General features: G+C 41.0%; 1 protein-coding gene across 1 annotated transcript in view; it reads left to right on the top strand.

Moving 5' to 3' along the window:
- The first annotated feature begins 8,335 nt into the window (after positions 1 to 8,335).
- The window catches only part of LOC126268195 (proton-coupled amino acid transporter-like protein CG1139), a 158,166-nt gene continuing 145,433 nt past the window's right edge, over positions 8,336 to 21,068 (top strand). The window contains exon 1 of the mRNA XM_049973811.1: positions 8,336 to 8,732. The gene's annotated coding sequence lies outside the window, so the exon portion shown is untranslated. The remainder of the gene's footprint in view (positions 8,733 to 21,068) is intronic.

Below are 21,068 nucleotides of genomic sequence, written 5' to 3' on the forward strand. Positions count from 1 at the left end.
CGATATGCTGATTCATTCAAAAACGAGATGCACTGTGCGCTGCTTTGAGTGATGCAACCACTGCCAGAAGTCTCGCGTTCAGACTAACTGGATCTATCTTAGTCCTAAACATACAGTCCTTCGAGGGAACTGAGGCAGCTATAATTTTTGCAGGCCAAAATACGTATTGAACGCCAGCGGTAGGTGTTAAACATCGTCATAAATTGTTCTAAATGCTTCCTCCCGCAGTTGCTTTGAGCAACAGGTTCAGGAGCCCACCTCAAGGGTAAATGGTTGCGAAAACGTACTCGACCTCTTAGCAACAAGTGATCGCAAGCAAATATGGAGCATCATGATGGATTCAGGGTTTAATAGTAACGAGATCGTTGTAATGAAACTAACCATCCAACATCCAGATCCACCAAAATAAATGCAAGGTATACAAAACAGTTGAGTAAATCGTTGCAGAAGCAACGAAAAAAGCATGTCAAATTGAAAAGAACAAAATCTCCAAGATTGCCGATATTTCACTGAAGCTCAAAGCTTAGAGGGACTTCAATGTGAGACGTTTTTAATATTTTCCACACTCAAAGTCTTTCTCAAAATGTAACAGAAAAGCCAAAGCGATTCTGGTCGTATATAAAGACACAGTCAATACCTTCATTCCGTGATACCGATGGTAATATTACAGATGACAGCGCCCCTAAAGCGGAGTTTTCATAAATTCCTTCTCCGAACAAGATGAGGTGAATATTCCAGAATTCGAATCGAGAACTGCCAACATGGGTAACGTAGAAGTAGATATCCTCGGTGTAGCGAAACAGTTTAAAGCACTTAAAAAAGTCAAGTCTTTTAGTCCCGATAACATACCAGTAAGGTTTCTTTCAGAGTATGCTGATGTAATAACGCCATATTAGCAATCATATACAAACGCTTACTGGACAAATGACCTGTTCCAAAAGACTGAAAAGTTGCACACGTCACATCAGCTCTCAAGAAAGGAAATAAGAATAATCCGCTGAATTACAGGCCCATATCACTAACGTCGATTCGAACATTAGTTAACGGCCTCTTGACACACAGTCAGCAAGGATTCAGAAAATATTGCTCTTGTGAAACACAACTAGCTCCGTATTCGCACGAAGTAATGAGTGCTATCGAAAGAGATCCATATTTCTAGGTTTCCAAAAGGCTTTTGACACCAAGCGACTTCCAATCAAATTGTGTGCTTATGGAATATTGCTTCAGTTGCACAACGGAATCCGTGATTTACTCTCAGAAAGGTTACGGTATGTCATATATACACATATGGTGCGGAAAGTGCCAATTGTCTCTCAGTAACAAAAGTACACGGGTACAAGAAAAAAAATCCCTTACATTTTGGATTACGCAAAGAATGAAAAATATCTATAGGCTGTCCGTTGGAGTAAATACCTAGGACTTACAATTAAGAACATCTTAAGTTGGAACGGTTACCTAAATAATGTCGTGGGGGAAGCAAATCAAAGTCTACGTCTTGGCAGAAACTTAGAAGACGCCACAAGTATACTAAAGAGACTGCCTACACTACACTTGTGAGCCTCTGCTACAGTATTACTGTGTCATATGTGATCATTACCATATAGGATTTCTAGTATGATGATAGAAAAAAATTATTAAATAAAATGTATTTCAACTTTATCAATTTTAATCTGATAATTATATATGTACTGTGTTTCATAGTAGAATGTCTGTTCCCAGTTTGGCACCGCTTTGCCACAGGAGACACGAAAGCGATCGAAGACGTCCGTCTTCTGGTCGACTCCTGATCGTTGTCAGAAGGAGGCTAGTTTTTGATTACGCGAAAGCTTCTATTATTTGGAAAAGAACAACCCGGATTCCTTTACGTAATCAGTATGAATTTTATTATTACCTAAGGGACCTTCAACAATGAACATAAAAAATTGCATCTGCAAATGAAATCATTAATAAAGGGGCGGCTATTAGTTGTACAGAAAACAATGAGCTGCCTTCTGTCTACGACCAGGATGCCACAGTATTCTCTGCTGTAGTAAAGGCTGTTTGACATTTATAAAAATAATATCACATTGAGGTAAAAAATGTAAAGAATAGAATAAGAAATCTGCTAAACACTAAATATATTCAAATAATTCTCACAAGCCATTAGGGCTTATTTATATACAGTATAACTTGCATAAGTAATTTTCTGACTGTGTTGGTGCTATCAGATTTGAGCCTGTCCTGTGCTCGCTTCTTGGTTCACGTCTTTATCACAAATTAGCCTCATTAGTTTTCTCCTTCCGTCAAGACAATTCTTGCACCGTTCAACACCTTCATAACAATAACTTGCCGGTTTACAGTACTGAACATAAATTACTTGAATTTTATTAATTAACAGCTGTTGTCTGCACGCTGGCAAGACCGCTCACTTTTATGGCTTACAGACGGCCTCCTTTACGCTTACACACTACAAGAAGAAATACGATAAAATCTGAAGATCTACAAAGGTTTTTACCGTCATGTTTTTTATTTAGATCGAAGCGGAACGCTCAGTTCAGCTTCTGTTAAAAAGTTTCTTTGACTGTGTAATCGATGTATTACCGTTGGCGCTAGATGCGCATCTTTACAGTTACGTAAATCATGTAAAACAAATGTCTTTTAAAGAATAGGTCTCATCGCACAAGTTGATCATTTAATGTTCAGCTAGGTGAATGCCTTTCCAAGGGTACTCACAGCTTTCATACGACGGAAAGCCCAATAATATTACATTGCTTACCACGTGAGGAGTAATGATTCTGAAAGATGGTTACGACTCACGCGCAATCGTAATATTATTGGATTAACGTACTTAGTGACCGAAGTATTTAAGGATCTCTCCTTGTAGGGAGCAAAACACGTGGTTGTGGCTTGATGCCATCATAAGTGTTCAAGGATTTAACATAGGTTCCTTCTTGCGTATTCTCAAGAATTACTTTCAGTTAATAGGATCATTGAAATACTAACATAGATACAACTGCAAATGTACGTACACTTACATATATATGCAAATAATGGCAAGAAGAAAAGAAATTTGTTTACAGGAATTCATCTGAAGTATTGGTGCATTTCCGCCAATTCTGAACAGAACATAAAACCTTTATCAGTCCTTCTCGTAGCGACGTCATTCTTCACTTTGTGGTTGGGAGTATTTCTTATGAACTCGGATGTTTTTCACAGGGGAATTCTGTCATCACCTTTCTCTTCTCACTGCACTATAACTGGGGATCACCTTTAGACATTCTGGTGAAAAACGCCTGGAATTTCACTATGTGAAGTGGGAAGTGATATTTCTTGACTCGACGATGCTTCGGCTCGTTTCGGGAATCATGAAAGTTGATGACAGGTTCAATGACGGATGATTCAGTTTGGCAACTGTCTTAATCTCATTCCAATTCATGTCTCAGCACATGAAAATACAGGGAAAGTAATATGTTTTAGGTCTTGCTCGTTAACTAGTATCTTAATCTAAGGTAACATAGAGTAAGAATTTAAGACAATAAAAATTACTGTACAAACATTGTCCGTATATAGTATATATTATACATGGTTTGTGTCTAGATTTAATATTCTTTCATTACAAACATTAGCAAAACGCGTTTCGTCTTGCACAGGTCTTTCCTAAGCAATGTATTTAGCAATATTGCCGTAGCAATTTTCATACTTAGGGAAAAGTCATCATTACTGTCTTTTTCATGTAAATATAGTAAAATCGTAAGTTGTTTATTAACGTTTTATTATTTTTATTTCCATTTTCATCTCAAATATGGAGCACGCCCGCGACCGTTATGGAGTTGTTGTTGTTGTAGTCTTCAGTCCTGAGACTGGTTTGATGCAGTTCTCCATGCTACCCTATCCTGTGCAAGCTTCTTCATCTCCTAGTACTCACTGCAACCTACATCCTTCTGAATCTGCTTGGTATATTCATCTATTGGTATCCCTCTACGATTTTTACCCTCCACGCTTCCTTCCAATACTAAATTGGTGATACCATGATGCCACGGAACATTTCCTACTAACCGGTCCCTTGTTCCAGTCAAGTTGTGCCACAAACACCTCTTCTCCCCAATTCTATTCAATACTTCATCATTAGTTAGGTGATCTACCCATCTAATCCTCAGCATTCTTCTGCAGCACCACATTTCTAAAGCTTCTATTCTGTTTTTGTCCAAACTATTTATCGTCCACGTTTCACTTCCATACATGACTACGCTCCATACAAATACTTTCAGAAACGACTTCCTGACACTTAAATCTATACTCGATGTTAACAAATTTCTCTTCTTCAGAAACGCTTTACTTGCCATTCTCAGTTTACATTTTATATCCTCTCTACTTCGACCATCATCAGTCATTTTGCTCCCCAAATAGCACAACTCCTTTACTACTTTAAGTCTCTCATTTCCTAATCTAATTCCCTCAGCATCACCCGACTTAATTCGACTACATTCCATTACTCTCGTTTTGCTTTTGTTGATGTTCATCTTATATCCTTCTTTCAAGACACTGTCCATTCCGTTCAACTACTCTTCCAAGTCTTTTGCTGTCTCTGATAGCATTACAATGTCATCGGCGAACCTCAAAGTTTTTATTTCTTCTCTGTGGATTTTAATACCTACTTCGAACTCTTCTTTTGTTTCCTTTACTACTTGCTCAATATGCAGATTGAATAACATCGGGGAGAGATTACAACCCTGTCTGACTCCCTTCCCAACCACTGCTTCCCTTTCATGCCCCTCGACTCTTATAACTGCCATCTGGTAGTCTTTCGCTCCCTGTATTTTACCTCTGCCACCTTTAGAATTAGAAAGAGTATTCAAGTCAACATTGTCAAAAGCTTTCTCTAAGTCTACAAATGCTAGAAACGTAGGTTTGCTTTTCCTTAATCTTTCTTCTAAGATAAGTCGTGAGGTCAGTATTGCCTCACGTGTTCCAGTATTTCTACGGAATCCAAACTGATCTTCCCCGAGGTCGGCTTCTACCAGTTTTTCCATTCGTATGTAAAGAATTAGCGTTAATATTTTGCAGCTGTGACTTATTAAACTGATAGTTCGGTAATTTTCACATTTGTCAACACCTGCTTTCTTTGGGATTGGATTTATATTCTTCTTGAAGTCTGAGGGTATTTCGCCTGTCTAATACATCTTGCTCACCAGATGGTAGAGTTTTGTCAGGATTGGCTCTCCCAAGGCCGTCAGTAGTTCCAATGGAATGTTGTCTACTCCCGGGGCCTTGTTTCGACTCATGTCTTTCAGTGCTCTGTCAAACTCTTCACGCGATATCGTATCTCCCATTTCATCTTCATCTACATCCTCTTCTACACTCCTGGAAATGGAAAAAAGAACACATTGACACCGGTGTGTCAGACCCACCATACTTTCGAGAGGGCTGTACAAGCAATGATCATACGCACGGCACAGCGGACACACCAGGAACCGCCGTGTTGGCCGTCGAATGGCGCTAGCTGCGCAGCATTTGTGCACCGCCGCCGTCAGTGTCAGCCAGTTTGCCGTGGCATACGGAACTCCATCGCAGTCTTTAACACTGCTAGCATGCCGCGACAGTGTGGACGTGAACCGTATGTGCAGTTGACGGACTTTGAGCGAGGGCGTATAGTGGGCATGCTGTAGGCCGGATGGACGTACCGCCGAATTGCTCAACATGTGGGGCGTGAGGTCTCCACAGTACATCGATGTTGTCGCCAGTGGTCGGCGGAAGGTGCACGTGCCCGTCGACCTGGGACCGGACCGCAGCGACGCACGGATGCACGTCAAGACCGTAGGATCCTACGCAGTGCCGTAGGGGACCGCACCGCCACTTCCCAGCAAATTAGGGACACTGTTGCTCCTGGGGTATCGGCGAGGACCATTCGCAAACGTCTCCATGAAGCTGGGCTACGGTCCCGCACACCGTTAGGCCGTCTTCCGCTCACGCCCCAACATCGTGCAGCCCGCCTCCAGTGGTGTCGCGACAGGCGTGAATGGAGGGACGAATGGAGACGTGTCGTCTTCAGCGATGAGAGTCGCTTCTGCCTTGGTACCAATGATGGTCGTATGAGTGTTTGGCGCCGTGCAGGTGAGCGCCACAATCAGGACTGCATACGACCGAGGCACACAGGGCCAACACCCGGCATCATGGTGTGGGGAGCGATCTCCTACACTGGCCGTACACCTCTGGTGATCGTCGAGGGGACACTGAATAGTGCACGGTACATCCAAACCGTCATCGAACCCATCGTTCTACCATTCCTAGACCGGCAAGGGAACTTGCTGTTCCAACAGGACAATGCACGTCCGCATGTATCCCGTGCCACCCAACGCGCTCTAGAAGGTGTAAGTCAACTATCCTGGCCAGCAAGATCTCCGGATCTGTCCCCCATTGAGCATGTTTGGGACTGGATGAAGCGTCGTTTCACGCGGTCTGCACGTCCAGCACGAACGCTGGTCCAACTGAGGCGACAGGTGGAAATGGCATGGCAAGCCGTTCCACAGGACTACATCCAGCATCTCTACGATCGTCTCCATGGGAGAATAGCAGCCTGCATTGCTGCGAAAGGTGGATATACACTGTACTAGTGCCGACATTGTGCATGCTCTGTTGCCTGTGTCTATGTGCCTGTGGTTCTGTCAGTGTGATCATGTGATGTATCTGACCCCAGGAATGTGTCAATAAAGTTTCCCCTTCCTGGGACAATGAATTCATGGTGTTCTTATTTCTATTTCCGGGAGTGTATTTCCATAATTTTGTCCTCAAGTACATCGCCCTTGTATAGACCCTCTATACACTCCTTCCACCTTTGTGCTTTTCCTTCTTTGCTTAGAACTGGGTTTCCATCTGAGCTCTCGATATTCATACAAGTGGTTCTCTTTTCTACAAAGGTCTCCTTACTTCTTCCGTAGGCAGTATCTACGTTACCCCTAGTGAGATAAGCCTCTACAGCCTTACATTTGTCATCTAGTCACCCCTGCTTAGCCGTTTTGCACTTCCTGTCGATCTTATTTTTGAGACGTTTGTATTCCTTTTTGCCTGCTTCATTTACTGCATTTTTATATTTTCTCCTTTCATCAAATAAATTCAATATTTCTTCTGTTACCTAAGGATTTCTTGTAGCCCTCGTCTCTTTACCTACTTGATCCTCTGCTGCCTTCACTACTTCATCCCTCAGAGCCACCCATTCTTCTTCTACTGTATTTCTCTCCCCCATTCCTGTCAATTGTTCCCTTATGCTCTTCCTGAAACTCTGTACAACCTCTCATTTAGTCAGTTTATCCAGGTACCATCTCCTTAAATTCCCACCTTTTTGCAGTTTCTTCAGTTTTAATCTACAGCTCATAACCAATAGATTGTGGTCAAACCAATAGATTGTGGTCAGAGTCCACATCTGCCCCTGGAAATGTCTTACAATTTTAAACCTGGTTCCTAAATCTCTGTCTTACTATTATATAATCTCATACCTTCTAGTATCTCCAGGATTCTTCCATGTATACAACCTTCTTTCATGATTCTTGAACCAAGTGTTAGCTATGATTAAGTTATGCTCTGTGCAAAACTCTACCAGGCGGCTTGCTCTTTCATTTCTTAGCCCCAATCCATAGTCACCTACTATGTTTCCATCTCTCCCTTTTCCTACTCTCGATTCCAGTCACCCATGACTATTAAATTTTCGTCTCCCTTCACTACCTGAATAATTTCTTTAATCTCATCATACATTTCATCAATTTCTTCGTCATCTGCAGAGCTAGTTGGCATATAAACTTGTACTACTGTAGTAGGCGTGGGCTTCGTGTCTATCTTGGCCACAATAATGCGTTCACTATGCTGTTTGTAGTACCTTACCCGTACTCCTATTTTTTTATTCATTATTAAACCTACTCCTGCATTACTCCTAGTTGATTTTGTATTTATAACCTTGTATTCACCTGACCAAAAGTATTGTTCCTCCTGCCACCGAACTTCACTAATTCCCACTATATCTAACTTTAACCTATGCTTTTCCCTTTTTAAATTTTCTAACCTACCTGCCCGAATAAGGGATCTGACATTCCACGCTCCGATCCGTAGAACGCCAGTTTTCTTTTTCCTGATAATGACGTCCTCTTGAGTAGTCCCCGCCCGGAGTTCCGAATGGGGGACTATTTTTCCTCCTGAATGTTTTACCCAAGAGGGTTAACCATACTGTAAAGCTGCATGCCCTCGTGAAAAATTACGGCTGTAATTTCCCCTTGCTTTCAGCCGTTCGCAGTACCAGCACAGCAAGGCCGTTCTGGTTAGTGTTACAAGGCTAGATCAGTCAATCATGCAGACTGTTGCCCCTGCAGCTACTGAAAAGGCTTCTGCCCCTCTTCAGGAACCACACGTTTGGCTGGCCTCTCAACAGATACCCCTCCGTTGTGGTTGCACCTACGGTACGGCCATCTGTATCGTTATGGAGAGGAATGCTTATTGTTGAGCGTGGGCCGGTGAGCAATCATTGAATGTTGCCACAGTGCTTCACAGTCACGTGGTAACGAACTGGCGCTTTAACAGCTTTGGCAATCCGCGTCCTTGTACGAAGCAGATGTTCAGTGGCTACCAATCGTTTTATAACTTGTGCATTTTGTTGATCGTGGACACTGGAGCAGTTCGTCAAGGCGACGTAGTCAACCTGGACGGTAAATTGACTGCACCAGCGACGAAGAAGAGTCATCGATGAAAATGACTACTATTTACCTATTGCGGTGAGTACAATATCTTGTCTATCCTTTGTCTGGCAGTCACTGTATCGTCGTTGCAACGTGAGAATACTTATAATGCTACTTCACATGCGGAATATCACACGTGTCCATAAGTTTATCACAGTTCTGATTCACACGAGAGATAATTAGTTTTCCGTGACCATACATGTGTCGGATTACGATTTTAGTCCATCATTTTGTCAGTAAGTGAATCACACGCAGCAATTCATACGTGTCCATATAGATGTCTTTATACCACAGAGTAACACAGGTAATGCAAAAATTACTTATCATAAAAGAATTATTTACAAAATATACATAACTACTGTCCAAGACCTAACGCAAGTCGTGTTTGCTATTCTGAATGGTTCTTCTCAAGCACATCAGATTTTATACGTATTTTAAATCTGATTCTTTTCCTTTTCTTATTATTCTGTAACGGCCCTTTTTAGTTTCTTTGTTCATTTACTCCGTTACATCAATAATCAGTAAAATACACTCTATTTGACTTGCCGAACTGTTCACGTCCAAAACTTCTTCTAATAGAAATCGGGAGAATCATTCATATTTCCTAGGCTGCTTTTGCTCACAGCAAATCAGATTTACATCACGTTACGATAAGTAACTGCAGATAAGCATTAACCAATGAGCCACGATCAAATACACACAATATACACAAGTTAAGTCTTTTGAACCAGTTTCCAAATTTCTACCCCTACCGGATAAGGTAGAAAGGTAAGAATGCCAAAGAAGAAAACTACCATAGGATAATGCAAAGAAATAAAAAATAGATAGATAATAGGTGAAATAATCAGTTAAGCAAATTCATTCTTTGGCTACACCGCTTTTACTGTCATCCACGTGGTGTAACTTGACTTCAGCATTAAAATGGCGCACAAATCAGCTTCCAAAGCATCGTCAACATATATAAAATTTCACGCTTTGCTGATATAGCAGTAGAATATAAGCAGATTCTCTCAGCTCTCAATTAGGTATCTTAGTATCGACGGTTTCTATATGATACTCGTGGCATAGAAATAGTCTCTCGAAGTTTCTCCAATGCAGAATCTAATTCTAAGCTTCTCCAATACAGGACCCAATTATCATTATAAATGCGTATTTCTTGATCTGGTTGATTCATAGTAATAAATAAATTAAAGTTGTTTTCCAGTTATGAGTGCCATTACTCATTTCTTTGTACATTAACTATATGTTGCTGCTTATACTCGGTGTAGTCTACAGATCACATTGTATCACTTTGCATCGTATATGGTTCTAGCGCCTTAAAATATCAATCCTTTGAAATCTTAACTTAGGTTATTACTTCGCATATACGGACATTTTGGTCTGAATGAAGAACATAAAGAAAACCTTTACTACTTGGTAAAACGGAGATTTGCCATAACTAAAACTAAGACTGCAGGTGACACTTCGACACATTCCTACTCAATTCGACGACTGCAGCCCTCTATGGTTCAAGAAACTTAAAATTACTAAGGCAAATCTTATTTTCCAAATACGTAGAGTACCTTATTCAATCACTTCATGTCCTTCAAGCTCCATCATTACTTTGCGTCCACCTCACTCAAATGATTACGTTACCTGCAGAATACATGTACGTCCTGTTGACGCACATACTTTCTAAACAAATCACACTCTTGTTTCAAGTTGCATTTAACGTAATGATTTTTTAAAATGTTTTTCATGGTACTTCTTTAGGTCTACATGGTGGTAAAGTCCTTTTACTCGTCCACTAACTGGATCTGCCAAGTCATAACAACCAATATGTGGCTTCCTGACTATAACAAATGGTCCTTCGTATAGGTGTTACCACTTGACGATTTTTACGTAAAATGAGAGATGGTTTGAAGTGTGTCCTCAAACGAACACGCTCGTTCAAGCGAGACGACAGAACTTTATTGACATGCTTGTCAAATGCCTTTTTTCTTAAATTAGCATGAGTTGTGAGAGAGATCAGGGCTTGTCTTAACTTATTATCTAGGTTGACTTCTGGACCTTGCGTCTTGGGCATAGGATCAGTCTATTCATTGCTTTCCTTTTGCCTGGAGATTAGTTCTGAAAGTGTGAAACCGGTCGAAGCGTGTGGAAGGTTACTTACAATGTCTTCAAATGGAGTTACGAAATCGATCCACCGTGTTTGCTGGTTCGGTACATAGGTGCGAATAAAACGATTAAATTCTTTGAAGACTCTTACTGTCGGGTTTGGGGTCTAAACCTTGAAATGTCTAATACTATTACTGGCAAGAAACTGTCTCCACTCTTTTCCAACGAAGTGTGAAGTATTATCAGACAACATGGTTTCTGGCTTACTAATACGAGGAAAATAATCCTTTTCCATTCGTCTTATTAAAGATTATTTACTGGAAGAGCCGGCCGCTGTGTCCGAGCGGTTCTAGGCGCTTCAGTCTGGAACCGCGCACCCGCTACGGTCACAGGTTCGAATCCTGCCTCGGGCATGGAAGTGTGTGATGTCATTAGGTTAGTTAGGTTTAAGTAGTTCTAAGTTATAGGGGACCGATGACCTCAGATGTTAAGTCCCATACTGCTCAGAGCCATTTGATCCATTTGCACTGGAAGACTTCATCGCGTATCAACGCACGTGCTTACTGAAGAGGTCTATCAAAGCAGCTAGGTACTTAGCATCTCCTCTTCCTCTAGGAAGTGGACCCGCATAGTCAAGACTGACTATTTGGTTACGACGCTCAGTGTAGATAGGATTCAAAGGTATGACATTCGAAAGATTGAATGGGTTTGCCTTCTGACAGATTAAACAAGTGCTTGGCAGTTTATGAGTTCTCTTATGCAGACTGGGTACGTAGCAACAGGCAGAAAGCTTTCTTTTACACTTCTCAGGGCCACAATGTCCCCAGGATAGGTGACTGGACCATATGAGATCTTCAACGTACTCCTCATGAATACAAACACACCATTGCTCTCCGTCAACGTAGATGTACGATGAAATAAAACACCATTGTGTGATTCATAAAATTTCAACAAACGATGATTCTTGTAGAAGCTGTTTAACTGTCTTCCATTTACGGTCGCTTTCTTGCAGAGTACCCATCTGTCGGCAAAGACGAAGAAAATAACTAGGATTCAAGGGATCTTTCATATGGAGTATCTTGTGATTGGAAATATGTTCTACAAGTTCTGTAGGCTAATGCATGCGTGACAATGCAACAATGTTGTTCTTGCCTTTCACGTAAACAATTTCGAAATTGTACTCCTGTAGAAATAGGCACCAGCGAGCAAGTTCACATGTGTGTGAAATCTTATGGGAGTTAACTGCTAAGGTCATCAGCCCCTAAGCTTACACACTACTTAATCTAAATTATCCTAAGGACAAACACACACACCCATGCCCGAGGGAGGACTCGAACCTCCGCCGGGACCAGTCGCACAGTCCATGACTGCCGCGACCGAGACGGCTCGGATAATCCCGCGCGGCTCCAGCGAACAAGTCACGGATGATAGAGCTTACACGAAAGGAGAAAACTAAGAGCTTGATGGTCGGAATGCACTTTGATCGGATGACCATAAAGTTAATAATTGAAACGGTGGATCGCCCATACAATTGCCAATCCTTCTAACTCCGTAACAGAGTACGATCTATCGCACTCCGTCAGTACACGACTGGCGAAACTAATTATCCTAATCTCCTCTTTATCTCAAGTTTTCTTAATCTGGAACAAACATGCGCCCAAGCCTTGAAATGAAGCGTCACAAGAAATGCAGAATTCTGAGTTCATATCCGGATGACTGATGATTTTTGCTATGCAGAAGAGCTTGTTTGATTTTGTCAGTGGCTTGCTGACATTCAGAGGTCCGTACCCAATGATCTTTTTTCTTTAATAGATTGTGCAATACTGGATTTTCATGGATTGATTTGGTATAAAGCGACGAAAGAAAGACGTTAACCCTAGAAAACGTTTTAATTGTCTTTTGGTGCAGGACACAGGGAATTTCCTTACAGCAGACAGTTTGTTAGGATCGGGAGAAAAAAATATTCCTCCCATGAAGGCGATGCTAATAAGAGATCATCGACATAGACAGTTATTTTGTCCAGTAAATCGTGACATGGAAGACATGGTCAAGAGCGGCAATAAAAACACCAGAACTAATATTCATACCAAAGGGATCGACACTAAATTGATATGACCGACCCGCAAAGCTAAAGACCGTGTACTTTCTTGAAGATGGTGACAACTTCACCTGCCAATAGCTACTTCGAAGGTCGATGAAGGTCAGAAATTTAACACCATAAAAGCTTTGTAGTTGCTCCTCCAATGCTTCCGGTCGGGTACACACAGGTACAATAATTTTGTTGATGTTCCTAGCGTCTAGAACAAACCTAACACTTCCGTCCTGTTTAAATATAGGCAATAAAATGGGCTCGAATATGGAGAGTCAGAGGGCTCAATTATTTTCCAGTTTAACATTTTGCGGATTTCCTGTCGTACTGCTTCCTTGCGGGATTGCGGAACTGCATAGGTGGTTTTACAGTAGGTGCTGTGGGGCTTAACTTTCAAGTCGAATACATAGTTGGCTATGATTCCCCGTTTCTTAGAAAACACATTGATAAATTGTGACAACAGGTCGTATAGTTCCTTTCTTTGTCGGTCACCCAATCCGTCAGATTAATTATCCATCGTCAGTAATTCTTCATGTGTCGGTAATAAGTCAAAGTCTTCGTTAGCGTCTCCTGACTCATCTAAAGAACTGAAATATTGTTGTCGTGATGTGAGCTTGCGGAGCTTTACTTTATGTTCTTGGCTGGACAACATAACTTTGGTCCTCATAAGTCGAATGACTATACTTTTATCACTGCATCTGAGAGTACATATACCTTCATACAAATCTATGATGACACGATTCTTATGTAGAAACTCCATCCCTAGGAGGCGAGGTACTGACAGATTTTTAACCACATGGTACGGTGTTTGATGCGAATCTCACTGATACATGAATTTGTAGCGTCACTTTTTCATCTAAAGAGCCTACAGCTCCTGATACAGCATGCCATTGTACTACCAATGACAGAACTTTTGCTACAGAACACACTTTCTTTTATACATATAAAGTTAAAACATTGATATTGGCACCAGTATCTACCAAGTGGTACATCATAAATATGAATCATAGTGGATGCCTGGACCTAGTTTTCCCATAAATCCTCATTATTCAAAACGTCATTCTCTTTCAACAACCAGTCATTGCCATATCGTATAAGATTGATTTGTCCTCTAATGAACTCTGCCCAACATGTTCCGCAGCTTCCCCAAGGAGGCAAGATAAAGAAGCTTGTTTTAGTTTTCCGCATGTTCATTAGGCTGAATTTCGCTCACAATTAGTACCGGGCGATATGCTCGGTATGAAGTTTGCTTCCGTATTCCACCTAAATTGCGTGCATTTTCCGGAATTTCTGCCGAAATTGTGCGTGTTGGCTGGTTTTCTCGGGCATAATAGATGCGAGAATTTTGAGGTTCATTATTTTGAAGTTGATTGTTAGTAAAAGATTGCTGACTACTCATAGAATTTGAGCATACCCTTGTTTGTATTGCTTGGAAGGATCTGGAGCATTTCTTTCTTGAGAACAGTGCTGGAATCAAGGTTGGTTACTATACTGCTCTTGACTGTTGGTGTGTGGGCCAGGGTGGCCGAGCGGTTATAGCAGCTATAGCCAGGAACCGCGCGACCGCTATGATCGCAGGTTCGAATCCTGCCTCGAGCATGGATGTGTGTGATGTCCTTAGGTTAGTTAGGTTTAAGTAGTTCTATGTTCTAGGGGACTAATGACCTCAGAAGTTAAGTCCCATAATGATCAAAGCCATTTGAACTATTGGTATTAAACCAACGTCCTTTTCGATTGAAATTATTATTATTATTATTGCCTTGGCGATCGTTATTGTAGTGATAGCGATCATTGTAATTAACGGTGAATTACCGTATTGCTGTTATGTTGTCTGTTTTGATCCTGGAATTTATGTATCTGCTTCCCATTGCAGCGATAGTAGTTGTTATCATCACACGGCACGTCGTGTCCTTTACTGTTGTTGGGTTGGTATGACATACTCGAGTCTGCGATAACGTCTTTCGGCTGTGTAGTGTGCGGGCCAAGATTACAATTACTGAGTGCACTTGCACGCACGTCCTCTTCAATCACATCAAGGTTGTCAAGTACTGACAGAAAAGCCTCCGGGTCGTCGTCACTAACATTTCCTAACTTCTTCCTGACTGATACCGGTTGTTGTTGTCTTCAGTCCTGACACTAGTTTGATGCAGCTCTCCATGCTACTCTATCCTGTGCTAGCTTTTTCATCTCCAAGTACTTACTGCAACCTACATCCTTCTGAATCTGCTTAGTGTATTCATCTCTTGGTCTCCCTCTACGATTTTTACCCTCCACGCTGCCCTCCAATGCTAAATTTGTGATCCCTTGATGCCTCAGAAAGTGTCCTACCAACCGGTCTCTTCTTCTTGTCAAGCTGTGCCACAAACTCCTCTTCTCCCCAATTCTATTCAATAACTCCTCATTAGTTATGTGATCTACCCATCTAATCTTCAGCATTCTTCTATACCACCACACTTCGAAAGCTTCTATTCTCTTCCTGTCCAAACTGTTTATCGTCCTTGTTTCACTTCCATACATGACTACACTCCATACAAACATTTTCAGAAACGACTGCCTGACACTTAAATCCTCTCTACTTCTACCATCATCAGTTATTTTGCTCCCCAGATAGTAAAACTCTTTTACTACTTCAAGTGTCTCATTTCCTGATCTAATTCCCTCAGCATCACCCGACTTAATTCGACTACATTCCATTACCCTCGTTTTGCTTTTGTTGATGTTCATCTTATATCCTCCTTTCAAGACACTGTCCATTCTGTTCAACTGCTCTTCCAAATCCTTTGCTGTCTCTGACAGAATTACAACGTCATCGACGAACCTCAAAGTTTTTATTTCTTCTCCGTGGATTTTAATACCTACTCCAAATTTTTCTTTTGTTTCCTTTACTGCTCGCTCAATATGCAGATTGAATAACATCGGGGAGAGGCTACAACCCTGTCTCACTCCATTCCCAACCACTGCTTCCCTTTCATGCCCCTCGACTCTTATAAGTGCCATCTGGTTTCTATACAAATTGCAAATGGCCTTTCGCTCCCTGTATTTTAACCCTGCCACCTTCAGAATTTGAAAGAGAGTATTACAGTCAACATTGTTAAAAGCTTTCTCTAAGTCTACAAATGTTAGAAATGGTAAGTTTGGCTTTTCTTAATCTTTCTTCTAAGATAAGTCGTAAGATCAGTATTGCCTCACGTGTTCCAACATTTCTACGGAATTCAAACTGATCTTCCGGGAGGTCAGCTTGTACCAGTCTTTTATTCGTCTGTAAAGAATTCGCGTTAGTATTTTGCAGCTGTCAGTTACTAAACTGATAGTTCGGTAATTTTCACACCGGTCAACACCTTCTTTCTTTGGGATTGGAATTATTATATTCTTCTTGAAGTCTGAGGGTATTTACCTATCTCATACATATCGCTCACCAGATGGTAGAGTTTTCTCAGGACTGGCTCCTCCAAGGCCGTCAGTAGTTGTAATGGGATGTTGTCTACTCCCGAGTCCTTGTTTCCACTCAGGTCTTTATGTGCTCTGTCAAACTCTTCACACAGTATCGTATCTCCCATTTCATGTTCATCTACATCGTCTTCCATTTCCATAATATTGTCCTCAAGTACATCGCCCTTGTATAGACCCTCTATATACTCCTTCCACCTTTCTGCTTTCCCTTCTTTGCTTACAACTGGGTTTCCATCTGAGCTCTTGATATTCATACAAGTGGTTCTCTTTTCTACAAAGGTCTCCTTACTTTTCCCGTAGGCAGTATCTACCTTACCCCTAGTGAGATAAGCCTCTACAGCCTTACATTTGTCCTCTAGCCATCCCTGCTTAGCCATTTTGCACTTCCTGTCGATCTCATTTTTGAGACGTTTGTATTCCTTTTTGCCTGCTTCATTTACTGCATTTTTATATTTTCTCCTTTCATCAATTAAATTCAATATTTCTACTGTTACCCAAGGATTTCTACTAGCCCTTGTCTTTTTACCTACTTGATCCTCTGCTGCCTTCACTACTTCATCCCTCAGGGCTACGCATTCTTCTTCTACTGCATTTCTTTCCCCCATTCGTGAGAATTGTTCCCTTGTGCTCTCCCTGGAACTCTGTACACCCTCTGGTTTAGTCAGTTTATCCAGGTCCCATAGCTTTGAATTAAGGGTCATAATTATGTCCTTCGTGGAAATAGGCGTGTCCCAATATTGTATTTCTCGCAGGTATTTCGCAAATTTCCTACGGAGACCTGCAGTTCTCATATCAAACGGTTCAGCATTATATACTTTCTTTCTGAGGCGTTGTTGTATGACTGAACTCCAGAATTTGTTCAGAAATTGTTTTTCGAAGTTAGCTTAATTATTACATTTGTCAATCACTTCTGTTCCCCAGACAGAACCCTCTCCTTGAATGTAACCTATTATAATGCGCATACGTTGCTTGTCATCCCAGCACTCGGGAAAAACACCATTAAATGAATTCAGAAAAACCATTGGGAGGATGTTGCGTTTCTCTGACAGAAAAGGCTGGAACACGCAGTGCTTGAGAACACTTTCTTCTTTCATGAGCTCGACAAGAGTTACTTGATCATTCTGGTTCCGTAGTAACGGGTTCTTACTGCTGTGACCATGAACAAGTGGAGAGAATTTACACGAGACACGGCATTATTAGTGTATTCATTTTCTGAAGAAAGCAAGTGTGAATACTCACTTCTGTTGTCATGAGGAAAATCATTGACTTGTTGTTTCAACTGTTCAATTTCCTCAGAGAGTTGTCGTTTTCACTTGGGAAGATCTCGGTGAAAAACACTACGAATTTCTCCTAATTCACTGAGAAGCGTATCTCCTGATGTACCTGGAGCACCTAAAACTTCAACTGTGGCTGACTTAACGGCTTCTTTTAAGTCTTGTTGAACCTTTTACTATTGCTCTTTAGTCTCGACCCATTCTACAAATCCTTTTCGTATCGTGGAACGTACGTTTGCGGCAGCGTCAAACACGGTCTTTTCAATGTTAATGTCGGATAGTACCTGTTTCAGGGCATGACCTGGCCTTGCAGAGTGATAACGGTGTCTGCAAGCTTGTTTATTTTAGTTCCGACCTCAGCCGACTTCTTTGAGACTTCCGTTGCAACAGCCTGGCAACTTTCAACTTGTACTTTGAAGTCTTTGTACGTGTTACCTACTGTGCTCTCACCTTCTGCAGAATACATTGCATTCTTTCATTAATTTTAGTACTTAATTCGGCGATACATTCCACCGTGACTGTCCTTATTCTTCCCTCTAAGTTAACCGTGTTTTCATTGTACTAGTAACAGGGGTCAGATTACCATTGGTGGTATTTAGATCAAGCCATTTTCGCTCTGTCTCCCGTTCCCTTTGTGGTCTATCACGTTGTTTTTGTAATTTATAAGCTTCCCTTTCCAGTTTCTCCTGTTGTCTTTCTTGAATTCTCATCATTTCAATCATCGAAAAGTCTCCCGCTTGCTGTGACTATGACTGCTATGCCGATAGGTCACGCACTGCCCTCGTCTGCCGTTCTCTCCATTCGCGAATCGGGTCTGCCTGTTCCCGTTCGCGAACGTAGCAGGTATGACTTGACAATGTGTCATGACCGTCATCCACACTGTTTGCCGGCTTGCCTCTGTCATCTGCCATGTTTATTTTCAAGTTTGTGACGTAACTGCTCAAAGAAACCTTCCGCGGAACGTCGATCGTCAACTCTCTGATGCGCGCTGATAGTCAAACGTCACACCGCGGTAGCTGACAATTGCAGAGCTATACCGGGTAGAAGACAAGATGGCACCTAACTTTGAAAATAAGTGACAAACACATACTAGACACTTAATCCTGCTATTATGGCATCTATCTTGTGTTCCTAACCGTAGCAACAATGAAGATGCTAATAATGCTAACAAACTTTGCATAAAGAGATGAGCAAAAATGGATTCTAACTACGTAGATAAGCAGTTCAAGGAAATTAACAGCGATAGGATAAAATAAAGCATTAAGGAAAGAAATTCCGGGAATCAGTTTTTTGATACAAGACGCAAGATTTTATGCCTAATGTAAACCGTACTTAAATCCGTCGTTTTGCGCACTGCTGTTATTTTTCAAAATTTTTAATACTTCTACGGTTTTGTTCAGTACTTTCTTTATGGCTTTCCTATGTCTACCGAATGATGTCATGAAACAATAACAGAAATGATTAATTTTTTTTATCAAGCCACTATTTTGGTGCCACATCTAGCATGATAAAAAAAGGATTTCAACTTTATCAATTTTAATCTGATAATTATATATGTATTGTGTTTCATAGTAGAATGTCGTGTTTCCAGTTTGGCACCGCTTTGCCACAGGAGAACGAAAGCGGTCGAAGACGTCCGTCTTCTGGTCGACTCCTGATCGTTGTCAGAAGGAGGCTAGTTTTTGATTACGCGAAGGCTTCTATTATTTGGAAAAGAACAACCCGGATTCCTTTACGTAATCAGTATGAATTTTATTATTACCTAAGGGACCTTCAACAATGAAAAATAAAAAATTGCATCTGCAAATGAAATCATTAATAAAGGGGCGGCTATTAGTTGTACAGAAAACAAGGAGCTGCCTTCTGTCTACGACCAGGATGCCACAGTATTCTCTGCTGTAGTAAAGGCTGTTTGACATTTATAAAAATAAATCACATTGAGGTAAAAAATGTAAGGAATAGAATAAGAAATCTGCTAAACACTAAATATATTCAAATAATTCTCACAAGCCATTAGGGCTTATTTATATACAGTATAACTTACATAAGTAATTTTCTGACTGTGTTGGTGCTATCAGATTGGAGCCTGTCCTGTGCTCGCTTCTTGGTTCACGTCTTTATCACAAATTAGCCTCATTAGTTTTTTCCTTCCGTCAAGACAATTCTTGCACCGTTCAACACCTTCAAACAATAACTTGTCGGTTTACACTACTGAACATAAATTACTTGAATTTTATTAATCAACAGCTGTTGTCTGCACGCTGGCAAGACCGCTCACTTTGATGGCTTAAAGACGGCCTCCTTTACGCTTACACATTACAAGAAGAAATACGATAAAATCTGAAGATCTACAGAGGATTTTACCGTCAGCTCAGTTCAGCTTCTGTTAAAAAGTTTCTTTGACTGTGCAATCGATGTATTAGCGTTCGCGCTAGATGCGCATCTTTACAGTTACGTAAATTATGTAAAACAAATGTCTTTTAAAGAATAGGTCTCATCGCATGAGTTGATCATTTAATGCACAGCTAGGTGAATGCCTTTCAAAGAGCACTCACAGCTTTCATACGATGGAAAGCCCAATAATATTACACTCTGCATTTATATTTCACTAACCCCACCAATTTTACGAAGTAGGAGTTTAAAGGTAAGTGAGACGTTTATCTTAAGCATCTGATGTTGCATACTCTGTTGGTGTAAACAGGAAGGCAAGATATATGAAAGTGTTTGGGATCCTTAAGCCTATCATAATTATTACAACAGTGCATATTCGACTTTCAAACGCAGAGTCGGTGCAAATCCATTCAAAAGTATTATTACTGTCCTTTTATCCATACTGCCATTTGAGGGTTCTTCCTGCTCTCCTCGATTCTCTCATTCTTTTTTTCTCCTTCGAGTCTCTTTCTATCTTCGGTACATTTTGTCCATGGTTTCTTTGGGATTTCATTCTCTGACCTAATATCCCACTTGTATATCATGCGTCTTCAATTTCTACTGGAACAACTTGATATTTTTCTATGTCAAGTTTGACTTTTAAGACGCATGGTGGTGTTGACTTTACCCCTTGCATGTATGTCAGAAATCTGTTGGTAAGTCTTGTTGGTAGAAGGCTGCTGATGTGCCAGTGGAGTTATAATCTTCTTTTTCTGACATATGTTGTGCTAGGTTTGACAGGTTCCCTGTGATTTACCTAGAGTGTAATCTGCATCCATTCTCTGTCACCTCTGAGCCAAGAATTTTTCACATGATTTTGCGTTCTTCCTTCAGTATGCTTTCCATGTCTCTCTTCGTGTGAAGTGTTCGTGTCTCATCTGCATACAATATTTCAAGCTTGATTACTGTGTTGTAAAGTGTGATCTTTGTCTGAATGCTTATGAGTTTTATTATACACTACTGGCCATTAAAATTGCTACACCACGAAGATGACGTACTACATACGCGAAATTTAACCGACAAGAAGAAGAT

This window comes from Schistocerca gregaria, chromosome 4 (assembly GCF_023897955.1).
Source record: "Schistocerca gregaria isolate iqSchGreg1 chromosome 4, iqSchGreg1.2, whole genome shotgun sequence".
Lineage (NCBI taxonomy): Eukaryota > Metazoa > Arthropoda > Insecta > Orthoptera > Acrididae > Schistocerca > Schistocerca gregaria.